Genomic DNA, 16754 nt, shown 5'->3' on the forward strand with positions numbered 1-16754 from the left:
AAACACAGACGGAGGTACCGTCTACAAAACCCTTCAAAGGTATCAATGTTACACACCAAAATAAGAAAAAGGAAACAGATTGGTGGAAACTAAGGTGATGTAATGACTAAATGCAATGTGGAATCCTGGATTGGATCCTGGAACAGAAAAAGGACATTTTTTTTCCCCCTCATATCTGAAAAACTGGAGAAATCCAAAGAAGCTCTGAAGTTTAGCTAATAGTTGTTGTTTTCGTTGTTTAGTTGCTAAGTCATATCCAACTCTTTTGTGACCTCATGGACTATAACCTTCCAGGCTCCTCTGTCCATGGGGTTTCCCAGGCAAGCATAATTGAGTGGGATGCCCTCTTCCTGACCCAGGGATCAAACCCACGTCTCCTGCCTTGCAGGTGGATTCTTTACCACTGAGCCACCTGGGAAGCTCTTAGAGAGCTGCTGCGCGGGCGCAGGAGGGCCGAGAGGAGCTACTCCACGTTCAAGGTCAGGAGCGGCGGCTGCGCTTTGCTGGAGCAGCCGTGAAGAGATACCCCACGTCCAAGGTAAGAGAAACCCAAGTAAGACAGTAGGTGTTGCGAGAGGGCATCAGAGGGCAGACACACTACAACCGTAATCACAGAAAACCAGCCAACTTGATAACGGGACCACAGTCGTGTCTAGCTAATAGTAGTGCGGCACTAATACCGATTCCCTAGTTTGGGGAACTTGCTATGATTGGGCTTCCCTGGTGGCTCAGACGGTAAAGTGTCTGTCCGCGATGTGGGAGACCCAGGTTTGATCCCTGGGTTGGGAAGATCCCCTAGAGAAGGAAAAGGCAACCCACTCCAGTACTCTTGCCTGGAGAATCCCATGGATGGAGGAGCCTGATAGGCTACAGTCTATGGGATCCCAAAGAGTTGGACACGACTGAGTGACTTCACTTTCACTTTCTTTCAAACTTGCTATGATTATATGTTTGCATAAGAGGAAACTGGATCTAGGGTATATAGGACTCTCTGTACCATTTTTTCAACACTTCTACAAATCTGAATTCATTTTAAGACAAAACTTTTAAAAATATATATATTTATTTGACTGTGCTGGATCCTAGTTGTGACAAGCAGGATCTAGTTCCCTGATCAGGGATCAAACCCAAGCCCCCTGCTTTGGAAGTGTGTAGTCCTAGCCACTGGGCCACCAAGGAAGTCCCTCAAGACAAAAACTTTAAAAAGAAAACAAGTTAGCTAGTAATATATGTCAAATGAATATTAAAGGGCAAAACTGATAAAGGATACCACTGTGAGTATGGACCTTATCAACAAGGAAACAAATTAGAAGTTGGGTATTTAGGATTCAAAGATCTAGAAAGTAAGAGGAAGGTGTAACAAGAACAGAGTTGTAGCAACAGAAGTGCTCAACTGGTTAAGAAAGTTCTGAGTGAACCAGTCCAACCGAATCTCGGGCTGGAGTATAATGGAGGGCAGAGATGACAGGACTTCCTTATGGTATAAATAATGGGTTTGCAATGTGGGTGCACGATTTAATTACTTGCAACATTTATTTCTCTCAATGAAACATCCTTGACTTTATTCCTCAGTAAAAGTGTGAGTTCCTTATGATCACCCAGACATTATCGCATCCACTTGTGTTAACTAGTAGAAAGGTGTTTGTGGTGATTTGGTTTGGGGCATTTTTTCCAGCTACAAATGAACTTATTACCGACCCAAATATTTGAGCCAATGTCTCAGAGGGCATTTAGGCAGAGATGTTAAGATCACGACTTTTGATTGAACTCTTATGAATGGGTTAGAACACTGAGAAATGCTGTAGGCTTCCTGGATCCCTGGATCTATTTTTCTTTTCTTTTCTTTCTTTGCAGCTGTCAGTCAAAGACCCTCCCAAGTGGTCCTGAGTCACTGTCCTCAGATACTGCCCACCCTCACAAGGTGGCCCCTACCCAAAAGTGTTGTCATCTTTGTGCTTGAAGGCTTTGAGCTGTCTTTACTGGGAATGTTAATAGTGTTTCTACGTGACTTAACATTTGTTAGTTGAGGAGTTTGCCTGGAACGACTGTGGCTTTGTGTATTGTCACATTCCCTGTAATCCCTGTTCTTCCTACGCACTCAATAGCCCTCTGTGGTCTTCTTGGATGAGCAGCATCTTTTTCACTTCATTTTATGGGAAAAATGCAAAGCGAAGTCCTCTGGGGGGCTGGTTGCCTATTTAGTTGAAGTTCAACTAATGATAGGAACTGTAGTTGAAGCATGGAAGCTGATTCCCTTCACTATCTTCATTCCATTGGCTTTCATTAAATGTCACTGGCCATGTGTTTTCAAGTACCAATCCTGCCATCCAAATGTAAACACATATTGACCCTCCTCGTTGCAATCAGCAAACCCCTCCCCCAACACACACAGACACACACAGAGACTCCCCATGGACTCACACACATACTTTGCTTTCATTACAGAGAATCAAGCCTGGAAATAATTTTCTGCTTTGGGGCAGGGAAATTCTTTCCTGCTGGTAATGAAAACTGTAAAAATGTGCCCATGAAACCTCTGTCTCCTTGGAATTCGCTGCTGCTCAAACCAAGATTTTGCTGGTAACAAGTTGCTGAGGGAGGGGGTGGGAGGGTGAATTTTGCATGATTGGAGGTGTCTTCATCTAGTCCCATCTAAAATCTGGACTGCATGTGACACAGTAGCCATAGAAAGTGAGCACATATTTTGCCCTCCCCACCAAGTGATCAAACAATAACTCTTAACAATTCTCCTTTTGTTCTTAAAATTAATTATGGGCTGGTCCAGAGAGCAGTGAGATTCAACTCCTGCTTGACAAGAGTGTCTCACTGTAGAGGTTGGCAGGAAAGCATTTCCTAGGATGTGAACCTAATTAAACTGAAAATACAGAATGTTAAGGATAAAACCTCAGATTTACAATGTGGTTTGATCCAGCAAGGGAAAAAAAGGGGGGGGGGGCTTTAATCCAAGCAGAAAATGAGGGTGCATAAGAATATGAATTTGATGGTATTGAGGGATCCCAGTCAGAGTCCCAAAGGCCAGGAGAAAGCCCAGGCAACTGTAACTAAGAGCTCTCATCATTTTTTTCCCCCTACCTGCTTGGCACCTTGGCCATGGCCCAGAGAGGCATCATTCATTTTACAGAGCAGTCTAACCCTTCAGACTTTGATATCACTGTGAAAATTCAAATGAAGACTTCTTTGCAGAAGTGGTTTTCCTCCAATGGACACCCCATATTCTGAAGGGAAGAAGGACTATGCTGATGAATTTGCCCACACGAATTCTCATGTGCTCTCCCCATGTGCCCGAGTCCCTTCTCCCTGGCGTGCATGTGCGTGCACACACTCACACACACACACACACACACACACACACACACACACACACACAACTCTTTGGAACTGAGTTCCCAAGAAATCAGAGACATAGGCTTCTTTTTCATGTGTGATGCCAAACAGGAGCAAAAACTGTCTGCTCCTATTCATAAATTCTGTTTCATTGCAACAAGAAAGCATGCTCTTTCTCTGTCTCTCTCTCACATGCACACTCACACACATCCACTCCCAGAAATGTTCTGACTTTTCAGCACATGATCAATAGGCAGATACCCACCTCAGGAAAGTTGCAGTTGCTGTTTGCATCTACCTGGCAATGGGAACTCTGGCAAAGCTGTATTCTGGAGGAGCCATCAGAGTGGTCAGCATGAAGCCTGAGTTCAGTCCCCAAGAGAGAAAACAAGTGAGCCCTGATGAGGGTGAGTTGGTCCCCATACCATCACATCATCAGCTCAGCTTGTCACAGGGTATCCTGACATGCTAGCTTGACATTTGAAAAATAGATACACTAGATGAAAAATCATGGAGGAAAATAATTGTACATGGCAAAGAGGGATAGGGAGACATTTCTGAACTCCAACTCCCCAGGTGGTTCAGACAGTAAAGAATCGCCTGCAATGCAGGAGATGCATGTTTGATCTCTGGGTCGGGAAGATCCCCTGGAGAAGGGAATGGCAACCCATGTAAGTATTCTTGTCTGGATAATCCCATGGACAGAGGAGCCTGGCAGGCAACAGTCCATGGGGTCGCAAAGAGTCAGACACGACTAAGTGACTAAACAACAACAAAATGTTCTTTACTAAGAAAGTCACTCCCTAGCATCCCAAAATGTAAAAGTAAAAGTCTAATAAGGTTCAGGGATTTGATTCCCTCCAAAGAAAAAGGAAATAATAGTCAAACCAAAAAAATTGTTTAATAGGAAAACAATACCCTGGTCTCTTTCACACCTCAGATGAGAAACTCCAAAATCAATTTACAAAGAAAGTTCTTGCTTTCCTTGTGAATTAGGAACTCTGCAGATGAAAAATTCCTGTCTTTGACTTCAATTTCTGCCACAAACCTGAGAAGCAGCTCAGTTGGTGTTCTCAAAAGCTACCCCTGAGGGCATGTGATGTCCAATTTTTTTTGATAAAATGATATTTTCCAACCTCATGCATATCCCTTCCATTTCCCGGATGCTTCAGCAGATACATGCAAGACTCTGCATTCAAGTGGATTTTGTCATTTATGTCTCTCTAAACACCATGCCCAACCTGAAAAGTTTTGAATACCAGTTAATGAAATCATTTTCTTTGCTTTAAAAAAAAAAGCAGTATCAAGCTTTGAAATGTGATCATTCTGTTATCTCAGCTCATTATAATTACCCTTGAAATAATCAGTAATTACCTTCTTTTAACCTTTAGTTCTATCTTGGGCTACAACTAAAGGATTCAAGTGAGAGGAAATGAGGGTTCTCACTCTCCTTGAAAAAATCTGTTCTTAAGCAAATCTTTCAGTATACACCCTCTGATCCTTTTCTGCCTTGGTTTCTTTACTTGGGTAGTTTTCTCTTCAATAGCAGTCTCATTTTCAAAGAATAGTGTTGGTTTTAAAAAAAAATAAATAGGTGACTTTCAAAAGGAGGAAGACACCAGCTTCTAAAAGGAAGAGAAGAAATACATACCCCACTCACACTCTATCAGATACTATTTTGCTTTTTGCTCAGCATTGATCTCAAGTCAGTGGTAAAGACACAGGGTTTATGTAACTCATGCCCAGATCAGCTGAGAGGTGGAACTCCAGTCCAGACTTCTGGGCTCCTAACATCCCTGTCAAGGCCTCTGAAGCTTCCCACGGTCGTGAAATGGATGTGTGAGAAAAGATCTGGGATGTCTGAAACTGGGCATGTGTTTTTTTGCCATCTTTTCCAGTATTTGCGTTGCTTGAGGTTCTAGTGTTGTAAGAGTTTGTGTCTATGTGTCTATGTGTGTGTGTTAGCAGTAGTAGGAATCATTAACGTAAAATAATCTAAAATATTAGCATCAGCCATCTAGTTGCTTACCACAGGCTGTTCTTACACTGACCATGTAGAAAGAGGAGGCAGAGTAAACCCACCCCTCGTACACCTCAGTTCAGGCAGGCCTTCTGCCTGCTCTGTATTGTGAATAGGGGAACATGGAAAATAAATAAAAATAATATTAATAGATAAAAATAAATTAAAACCAAAAATAATTTTAAAATAAAGTGAAATTTAAAAAAAAATTAGCAAAGAATAAATGTATTTTTTTAATGCCAAGAAAAATATAGAGAATTTCACCCGTTTAAGCATCTCCTGGATCTTTATTTTTTTTTTAAATGCCAAGAAAAGAAAAATGGCAGTGCTGAAAGCCAGAAGCTTAGTAGAAAAAATCCAAACCCTTAATTACCCAAGCTAAATAGAATTTAGAAGCACATAGTGAATGATGAAAAATCTTCCTTTTTCTCTTGGGAAAAGAAATCTATTTTATATTACTAACAAGAGCCAGAAATAATTTTTAAATCTAAACTCTTTGTGTAAGGCATCTACAAATAGATAAAGGCAAAGAATCACTTACGTTGTTGTTGTTTCCGCACTAAGTTGTGTCCAACTGTTTCGCGACCCCGTGGTCTGTAGCCCACCAGGCTTCTCTGTCTGTGGGATTTCCCAGGCAAGGAGTGGGTTGCCATTTCCTTCTTCAGAGCATCTTTTGAACCAAGGGATTGAACCTGGGTCTCCTGCATTGGCAGGCGGATTCTTTACCACTGAACCACCACTACCTACAAATATAAATATAATCTCAGCATCTTTCCTCTCAATGTCCAACTCATCCTCCTTAACTTATTGGAAGTATGAATTACAACTTTTTTTATAGCAGAAGAAAGCCATGTAAATATATACCATAAAATCTATACACAATGAATATATAATGTCTAACTAGTTCTCAACTATTATTTTTTAAGTTATAATACTGATCATAGTGAGTGAATATCAGAATACTATCACAAAGACCAGCTGAATATCATACTTGTATGAGAAGTAAGCTTATAAAAAGTATAAAGGAATTAGTAATATACTGCATACATCTGATTATAATGTATACTGCTTCTATATCAGGAATTAGTAAACTAAACTCAAGGGCTAAATCCGGCCCCACTTCCTGTTTTTGTCAATAAAGTTTTATTGGAATACAACCCTGCTCATTTGTTTACGTATTGTCTCTGGCTAGTTTTATGCACATGCAATGGCAGAATTGAGTAGTTGCGGCAAAGATAATCCGTCCTGCAAAGCCTAAAGTATTTATTTTTTTACAGAAAAAGTTTGTCAATCCCTGATCTACATATTTCGTGGAATTGAGTTTCATTAAGGAGCTTTCCTGGATTTACTGCAGTGACAAATTCTGGATTTAATTGATGAACTATGATGTGCTTAGTCACTCAGTTGCGTCTGACTCTTTGTGACCCCATGGACTATAGCCTGCCAGGTTTCTCCATCCATGGGGATTCTCCAGGCAAGAATACGGGAGTGGGTTGCCATGCCCTCCTCCAGGGAATCTTCCCAACCCAGGGATCGAACCCAGGTTTCCCACATTGCAGGCAGATTCCTTACCATCTGAGCCACCAGGGAAACCCAATTGATGAGTAGGTAAATTTATATTTTTGGATAAATTCTGTGATTCTATTTCAGTTCAATGTGATGAAACTAAGTACATGCATAGACATATATAAATCCTAGAAGTGTACCTAGAGTTATGTCATATAAGCAGATATTCACACATACAGGCAAATGTTCATGTAAACTCTCCAAAAGATTTAAAGTTGCTCCTTGCTACCTTGCTCTTTCTAAGCCTCAATTTCCCCATTGGTAAAAGGATAATAGTAATTGTTACATTATTGCATCATCATTATCATCATGATACTCACACTCAGTCATGTCCAACTCTTTGCAACACCATGGACAGCAGCCTGCCAGGCTCCTCTGCCCATGGGATTTTCCAGGAAAGAATACTGGAATGAGTTGTGATTTCCTCCTCCAGGGGAACTTCCCCACCCAGGGATCAAACTAGAATCTCTTGAGGCTCCTGCATTGTCAGGCAGGTTCTTTATTACTTATTACCATAATAATGCCATAATAATTAAAGGAAATGAATGCTGAACAGAATGCCCAGCATAGAATAAGCACTTAATAAATGTAAGTTACTAATATTTTAGGTTGCTTTATTGACAATCTTTACCCGCAAGGAGGCACTTCTATCTCTGAGAGAAGGTATGTGATCTTTCTTATAGGGAAGATCAAAAGTCATCAGAATGCTCGTGTTGCCGTCTAGATAACTCAAGTATAAAACCAAAGGATGTGCCTTATCAGTGGGCTGACAATCTGAACTCCATTCTTGTCAGAGCTTAATCTAGATTAGCTCTTCTTTGATGCATATAAAAAGAAAACTCAAAATGATTGGTCTGTACCAAGGCAGAGTGCCTGAAGAACTATGGATGGGGGTTTGTGCCATTGTACAGGAGGCAGGGATTGAGACCATTCTCAAGAAAAAGAAATGCAAAAAGGCAAAATGGTTGTCTGAGGAGGCCTTACAAATAGCTGTGAAAAGAAGAGAAGTGAAAAGCAGAGGAGAAAAAGAAAAGTACCCCCATCTGAATGCAGAGTTCCAAAGAATAGCAAGAAGAGATAAGAAAGCCTTCCTCAGTGATCAATGCAAAGAAATAGAGGAAAATAATAGAATGGGAAAGACTAGAGATCTCTTCAAGATAATTAGAGATACCAAGGGAACATTTCATGCAAAGGTGCGCACAATAAAGGACAGAAATGGTAGGGACTAACAGAAGCAGAAGATATTAAGAAGAGGTGGCAAGAATACACAGAACTCCACAAAAAAGATCTTCATGACCCAGATAATCACCATGGTGTGATCACCAGCCTAGAGCCAGACATCCTGAAATGCGAAGTCAAGTGGGCCTTAGGAAGCATCACTACGAACAAAGCTTGTGGAGGTGATGGAATTGCAGTTGAGCTATTTCAAATCCTAAAAGATGATGCTGTTAAAATGCGGCACTCAATGTGCCAGCAAATATGGAAAATCAGCAGTGGCCACAGAACTGGAAAAGGTCAGTTTTCATTCCAATCCCTAAGAAAGGCAATGCCAAAAAATGCTCAAACTGCTGCACAGTTGCACTCATCTCACATGCTAGCAAAGTAATGCTAAAAATTCTCCAAGCCAGGCTTCAACAGTATGTGAACCATGAACTTCCAGATGTTCAAGCTGGATTTAGAAAAGGCAGAGGAACCAGAGATCAAATTGCCAACATCTGTTGGATCATCAAAAAAGCAAGAGAGTTCCAGAAAAACATCTACTTCTGCTTTATTGACTATGCCAAAGACTTTGACTGGGTGGATCACAACAAACTCTGGAAAATTCTTCAAGAGATGGAAATACCTGACCACCTGACCTGGCTCCTGAGAAACCTGTATGCAGGTCAGGAAACAACAGTTAGAACTGGACATGGAACAACAGACTGGTTCCAAATCGGGAAAGGAGTCTGTCAAGGCTATATATTGTCACCCTGCTTATTTAACTTCTATGCAGAGTACATCATGAGAAACACTGGGCTGGAAGAAGCACAAGCTGGAATCAAGATTTCCAGGAGAAATATCAATAACCTCAGATATGCAGATGACACCACCCTTATGACAGAAAGTGAAGAAGAACTAAAGAGCCTCTTGATGAAAGTGAAAGAAGAGAGTGAAAATGTTGGCTTAAAACTCAACATTCAGAAAACTAAGATCATGGCATCCAGTCCCATCACTTCATGGCAAATAGATCAGGAAACAATGGAAATAGACAGACTTTATTATTTTGGGCTTCAAAATCACTGCAGATGGTGATTGCAGCCTTGAAATGAAAAGACACTTGCTCCTTGGAAGAAAAGTTATGACCAACCATGATAGCATATTAAAAAGCAGAGACATTACTTTGCCAACAAAGGTCTGTCTACTCAAAGCTATGGTTTTTCCAATAGTCATGCATGGATGTGAGGGTTGGACTATAAAGAAAGCTGAGCACTGAAGAATTGATGCTTTTGAACTGTGGTGTTGGAGATGACTCTTGAGAGTCCCTTGGACTGCATGGAGATCCGACCAGTCCATCCTAAAGGAGATCAGTCCTGAATGTTCATTGGAAGGACTGACGCTAAACAGACATTTCTCCAAAGAAGACATACAGATGGCTAACAAACACATGAAAAGATGCTCAACATCACTCATTATCAGAGAAATGCAAATCAAAACCACAATGAGGTACCATTACACGCCTGTCAGGATGGCTGCTATCCAAAAGTCTACAAGCAATAAATGCTGGAGAGGGTGTGGAGAAAAGGGAACCTTCTTACACTGTTGGTGGGAATGCAAACTAGTACAGCCGCTATGGAAAACAGTGTGGAGATTTCTTAAAAAACTGGAAATAGAACTGCCATATGACCCAGCAATCCCACTTCTGGGCATACACACTGAGGAAACCAGATCTGAAAGAGACACGTGCACCCCAATGTCCATCACAGCACTGTTTATAATAGCCAGGACATGGAAGCAACCTAGATGCCCATCAGCAGATGAATGGATAAGGAAGCTGTGGTACATATATACCATGGAATATTACTCAGCCATTAAAAAGAATTCATTTGAATCAGTCCTAATGAGATGGATGAAACTGGAGCCCCTTATACAGAGTGAAGTAAGCCAGAAAGATAAAGAACATTACAGCATACTAACACATATATATGGAATTTAGAAAGATGGTAACGATAACCCTATATGCAAAACAGAAAGAGACACAGAAATACAGAACAGACTTTTGAACTCTGTGGGAGAAGGTGAGGGTGGGATGTTTTGAAAGAACAGCATGTATATTATCTATGGTGAAACAGATCACCAGCCCAGGTGGGATGCATGAGACAAGTGCTCGGGCCTGGTGCACTGGGAAGACCCAGAGGAATCGGGTGGAGAGGGAGGTGGGAGGGGGGATCGGGATGGGGAATATGTGTAAATCTATGGCTGATTCATATCAATGTATGACAAAACCCACTGAAAAAAATAAATAAATAAATAAAGGAGAAATTGGAAAAAAAAAAAAAAAGAAGAGGCCAAAGACCATTAAATATCAAAGACTATTAGAAAAAAAAAAAAAAAGCTGAAACTCCAATAGTTTGGCCACCTGATGCGAAGAACTGACTCATTTGAAAAGACCCTGATGCTGGGAAAGATTGAATGAAGGAAGAGAAGGGGACGACAGAGGTTAAGATGGTTGGTTGGCACCACTGACTCGATGGGGATGAGTTTGATTAAACTCCGGGAGTTGGCGATGGACAGGGAGGCCTGGAGTGCTGCAGTCCATGGGGTCACTAAGAGTTGGACATGACTGAGCAACTGAACTGAACTGACCAGGATTAGTATAAGGCAAACAATAATCATCCACTCGTTTTGTGCAGCTCATTTGGTTATTTTTGGCTTGCACTTGGTCTTCGTTGCGCACTTAAACTCTTCATTACTGTGTGCAGGCTTTCTCTAGCTGCAGCGAGCAAGGACTACTCTCTAGTTGCAGTGTGCAGGCTTCTTATCACAGTAGCTTCTCTCTCTGTGGACCACAGGCTCTAGGGTGCGAGGGCTTCAGTAGTTGTATCATGCAGACTCAGTAGTTGTGGCCCATGGGCTTAGTTGTTCTGACGCATGTGGGATCTTAGTTCCTGGATCAGGGATCAAACCCGTGTCCCCTGAATTGGTAGGTGAATTCTTAACCACTGGACCACTAGGGAAGTCCCTAATTATCCATTCTTATAGCCTTTTAACGGAGAAGGCAATGGCACCCACTCCAGTACTCTTGCCTGGAAAACCCCATGGGCGGAGGAGCCTGGTAGGCTGCAGTCCATGGGGTCGCTGAGAGTCGGACACCACTGAGCGACTTCACTTCCACTTTTCATTTTCATGCATTGGAGAAGGAAATGGCAACCCACTCCAGTGTTCTTGCCTGGAGAATCCCAGGGACGGGGAGCCTGGTGGGCTGCCGTCTATGGGGTCGCAAGGATCGGACACGACTGAAGTGACTTAGTAGCAGCATAGCCTTTTAAAAGTTTGTTTAGCATCAAGTTTGCTGACAAAGAGAATACATGGTCTAGGATGTATTTCCTTCACTTGACATCAACTTATCAGGTGCCAGGGAAGACCTCTGGGGCATCACAAACACTAGCCTAGCTCTACATGAAATTGCTCTGATTGGATGATTTGTCCATCCACTAACATTTGGGGTCTGTTTCTTTTTTCCACCTCTTTCTCTCATCAGCTCCCCCTGATCTCTGAATCACTGATGCCCAGTGATAATTTCTTGGCTCTAACTCTGGCTTCTCTCCTCTATAGCTTTTGTCATCTTCTGTGTATTTCTTGATCTCAGCATTCTGCTCTGTTTTTCCTTCACTATGGGGAATGAATAAGATTAATTTGTTGCTTCTCCAGCAAAACCCTCCCCACCAGCTCCCGCAATCTTCATCCCTTTGGTGGTATCACACCAGATAGAATAAAATACTTTCACTGAGTTAAAAATCTGGCCTTATATCCTTATTTTTGTTTAGGGCCACTATAAAAAATGTGTACATGAAGTACGTTTTTGCACGTTCTAGCAAGTTTTCTTTTAAGGGATTTGTCTGTTATTAATCAGGAACTCCGATGGGAAGATTTGTATTAGACTGTTTTGCACACAGTTTAATGCCAGACACTCTCTCTCCTCTAAATAACTGAAATGTGTGGTTTTTTTCAGACTATGAAGGCACTGTAACCTTTTCTTTTTATCTAACTACCTATCTGTTGGCTTAATAACTGGGAGCTCAGACTAAATATGACATTTGAATGTAATTACTGCCTAATCCAAGTTTCTATGCGAATATTTGTTATTTTCTATGAAGTCACAAATCTCTTTTTGGGACCCAAGAGTAAAATGAAAACAACCCCCCCAAAATACATTTTTAAAAAAATTTTTACATGCCATGATTTCTAAACAGAATCGTAGAATTAATCATTACATTTAAACTTTTAGTGAAATGATAGAGGTCTATCTGGGCTTCCCAGATGGCATTAGTGGTAAAGACCTGACTGCCTATGCAGGAAACATAACAGACGTGGGTTCAATCCCTGGGTCAGGAAGATTCCTTTGAGGAGGGCATGGCAACCCACTCTAGTATTCTTGCCGGGAGAATCCCACGGACAGAGGAGTGTGGCAGGCTATAGTCCATAGAGTTGCAAAGAGTTGGACATGACTGAAGCGACTTAGTGTGCAAAGGTGTATCAACAGCTATTAGCCATCTTGAATTTTCCTGGAATCTTAGCTCAGCATATTGTCCAAAACTTTGGCAGTCGGAGGAAAGGAAGTAAACACGTTTAATAACAAACTAAGAACCACATAGAGAGTGGAGTTAGGTATTATTAAATAACATTGCTATTGAGTTAGTTCCTCAAGGAGAGGCAGCTGCAATTTACTGACCAGTAATCCCTGGAAGCCATGGAATCTCTCAGTTTTGAGCAGACATTTTAACTGAGATATAATTGATAGATAACATTATATTAGTCGCAGGTGTACAACATAGTGTTTCAACATTTGTATGTATTGTGAAGTGATCATCACAAAAACTTAACAGCCATTACCATACTTTGTTACAAAGTTTTTATTATGATGACAACTTTTAAGACCTACTCTCTTCAGCTCAGTTCAGTTCAGTCGCTCAGTTCTGTCCGACTCTTTGTGACCCCATGAATCGCAGCACGCCAGGCCTCTCTGCCCATCACCAACTCCCGGAGTTTACTCAAACTCATGCCCATCCAGTCGGTGATGCCATCCAGCCATCTCATCCTCTGTCGTCCCCTTCTCCTCCTGCCCCCAATCCTTCCCAGCATCAGGGTCTTTTCTAATGAGTCAACTCTTCGCATGAGGTGGCCAAAGTATTGGAGTTTCAGCTTCAGCATCAGTCCTTCCAATGAACACCCAGGACTTATCTCCTTTAGGATGGACTGGTTGGATCTCCTTGCAGTCCAAGGGACTCTCCAGAGTCTTCTCCAACACCACAGTACAAAAGCATCAATTTTTCGGTGCTCAGCTTTCTTCACAGTCCAACTCTCACATCCATACATGGCCACTGGAAAAACCATAGCCTTGACTAGACGGACCTTTGTTGGCAAAGTAATGTATCTGCTTTTAAATATGCTATCTAGGTTGGTCATAACTTTCCTTCCAAGGAGTAAGCGTCCTTTAATTTCATGGCTGCAATCACCATCTGCAGTGATTTTGGAGCCCAAAGAAATAAAGTCTGACACTGCTTCCACTGTTTCCCCATCTATTTCCCACTAAGTGATGGGACCAGATGCCATGATCTTAGTTTTTTGAATGTTGAGCTTTAAGCCAACTTTTTTCACTCTCCTCTTTCACTTTCATCAAGAGGCTTTTTAGTTCCTCTTCACTTTCTGCCATAAGGGTGGTGTCGTCTGCATATCTGCAGTTATTGATATTTCTCCCAGCATCTTGATTCCAGCTTGTGCGTCTTCCAGCCCAGTGTTTCTCATGATGTACTCTGCATATAAGTTAAATAAGCAGGGTGACAATATACAGCCTTGATGTACTCCTTTTCCTATTTGGAACCAGTCTGTTGTTCCATGTCCAGTTCTAACTGTTGCTTCCTGACCTGCATACACGTTCTACTCTCTTAACAACTTTCAAATATAAACACTACACAGATGTCCCTTTTATGAGCCATGGTTTTCTTTTCCACTGTTTCTCTCCCACAGTCAACAGCAGTCCAAAAATAATAAACAGAAATTTCTAGAAAGAAATGATTCTAAAGTTTTAAATTGCTCACAGCCCTGATAAAATCTCATGCCATCCAATTAGTCACTTGGTGGTCCTCTGGTCATCAGATTTACTGTCGAGGTGTCACAGTGCTTATGTTCAAGTGCCCATAATTTACCTACTAATAGCTACAAAGTGCATGAGAGATGAGGCTGGCAATTTGCCTATGCCAAAAAGAAGGCAAAAAGTGCTTCCTCAAAGTAAAATGGTGGAAGTCCAGCTTTGCGGTTGCACCTCAAACTGCAAAAGATACAGCTACAGAACCTCATAAATTCTTAGTAAAGATAGTTGTTGTCATTGTAGTTCAGTTGCTCAGGCATGTCTGACTCTTTGTGACCCCATGGGCTACAGCACACCAGGCTCCTCTGTCCTCCATTATCTCCTGGATTTTGCTCAAATTCCTGTCCATTGAGTTGGTGATGCCACCTAACCATCTCATCCTGTGCCACCCTCTTCTCCTTTGCCTTCAGTCTTTCCCAGCATTAAGGTGTTTTCCAATGAATCAGCTCTTCACATCAGATGGCCAAAGTCCAGGGGTTACAGCTTCAGCATCAGTCCTTCCAGTGAATATTCAGGGTTGATTTTCTTTAGGATTGACTGGTTTGATCTCTTTTGTTGTCCAAGGGACTCGTAAGTGTCTTATCCAGCATCACAGTTCGAAAGCATCAGTTCTTTGGTGCTCAGTCTTCTTTATGGTCCAACTCTCACATCTATACATGCCTACTGGTAAAACCATAGCTTTGACTATGTGAACCTTTGTTGGCTAAGTGATGTCTTTGCTTTTTAATATGCTGTCTAGGTTTGTCATAGCTTTTCTTCCAAGGATCAAGCGTCTTTTAATTTCATGGCTGCAGTCACTGTCTGCAGTGATTTTGGAGCCTAAGAAAAGATCTGTCACTGCTTCCACTTTTTCCCCTTCTATTTGCCATGAAGTGATGGGACCAAATGCCATGATCTTAGTTTTTATAAGACTGAATTTCAAGCCTGCTTTCACCCTTCTCTTTTCACTCTCCTCTTTCACCCTCATCAATAGGCTCTTTAGTTCTTCTTCACTTTCTACCATTAGTGTGGTATCATCTGCCTATCTGAGATTGCTGGTATTTCTCTTGGAAAGACATTAAATATATACAATAAGATATTTTGAGAGAAAGACAATATTCACATAACTTTTATTACAGTATATTGTTATAATTATTCTATATTGTTATTAGTTATTGTTGTTAATCTCTGTGCCTAATTATAAATTAAACTTTATCATAAGTATGTATGTATGGGAAAAAAACATATGTAGGGTTCAGGCAACCACTGGGGTCTTGAAACTCATCCCCCACAGATAAAAGAGGACTTCTATGTTATTATCTGTAGCTAACAGTGTACATTATATTCCCAGGACTTATTTATTTTATAACTGAATTCTGTTCTTTTTGACCCCTTTCACTCATTTCACTTGCCCTCCCTCTATTCCTGGCAACCACCAGTCTGTTCTCTGTATCTATGAGCTCGGTTTTATTTGATGTTTTGTTTTTAGATCCCATTTATGTATAAGTGAGATCACACAGTGTTTGTCTCTCTCTGTCTGATTTAGTTTGCTCAGCATACATAATGCCCTCAAGGTCTATCCATGTTGCTGCAAAAGGCAAGATTTCATTATTTTTGTGGCTTAATTGTATTCCATTGTCTGTACGTATTTCACATCTTGTTTATCCATTCATCTATCAATGGACACTTAGGCTGTTTCCTTATCCTGGCTATTGTAAATAATGCTGCAGTGAACATTGGGGAGTGTGTATCCTTTCAGATTAGTGTTATTGCTTTCTTCAGATAAGTACCCAGTAGTGGAATTGCTAGATTATATGGTAGTTCAAGCTTTAAATTTTGAGGTACCTCCATGCTCTTTTTCATAGTGGCTGCATCAATTTACATTCCCACCAACCGTGCACAAGGGTTCCCTTCTCTCCATATCCTCACCAACACTTGTGATTTCTTGTCTTTTTGATGATAGTTGTTCCAACAGGCGTGGGGTGGTAACGCATTGTGATTTTGATTTCCCTGATTATTAGTTATGTTGAGCATTGTTTTTTATGTACCTGTTGGCTATTTGAATGTCCTCTTTGCAAAAATGTTTATTCAGATCCTTTCTCCATTTTTTTAATCAGACTGATTTTTTTTTTTTTTTTTTTTTGCTATTGAGTTGTTATGAGTTCTTTATATAGTTTGGATAATAACCCCTTATCATCTGTATGATTTGCAAATATTTTCTGCCATTCCCTACGTTGCCTTGTCATTTTGCTGTTGATTTCCTTTGATGTAGCCCCATTTGTTTATTTTTGCTTTTGGAGTCAGATCCAAAAAATCTTCACCAAGACCTATACATGTTTTTACTGTGAGATTTTGTTCTGATTTTTTTTATTCTTACATTTTATAGATGAATTGGTCATACTATTAACATACCATATAGTCTCAATAGATAATTACTACTTTAAAATGTATGTGATTATGCCTTTATACACATTTGAAAAAGAGAAAACCCTTGGTGAA

At 40.9% G+C, this 16754-nt stretch overlaps 1 non-coding gene across 1 annotated transcript; it reads left to right on the top strand.

Annotated features, from left to right (window-relative positions):
• The first annotated feature begins 5356 nt into the window (after positions 1-5356).
• On the top strand, positions 5357-5491 carry LOC133050703 (small nucleolar RNA SNORA51). The gene has a single exon (XR_009691681.1). It is a non-coding gene; the product is annotated as a small nucleolar RNA SNORA51 (small nucleolar RNA).
• Positions 5492-16754: the final 11263 nt, after the last annotated feature.

The sequence above is a fragment of the Dama dama genome, chromosome 32 (assembly GCF_033118175.1).
Source record: "Dama dama isolate Ldn47 chromosome 32, ASM3311817v1, whole genome shotgun sequence".
Taxonomy (NCBI): domain Eukaryota; kingdom Metazoa; phylum Chordata; class Mammalia; order Artiodactyla; family Cervidae; genus Dama; species Dama dama.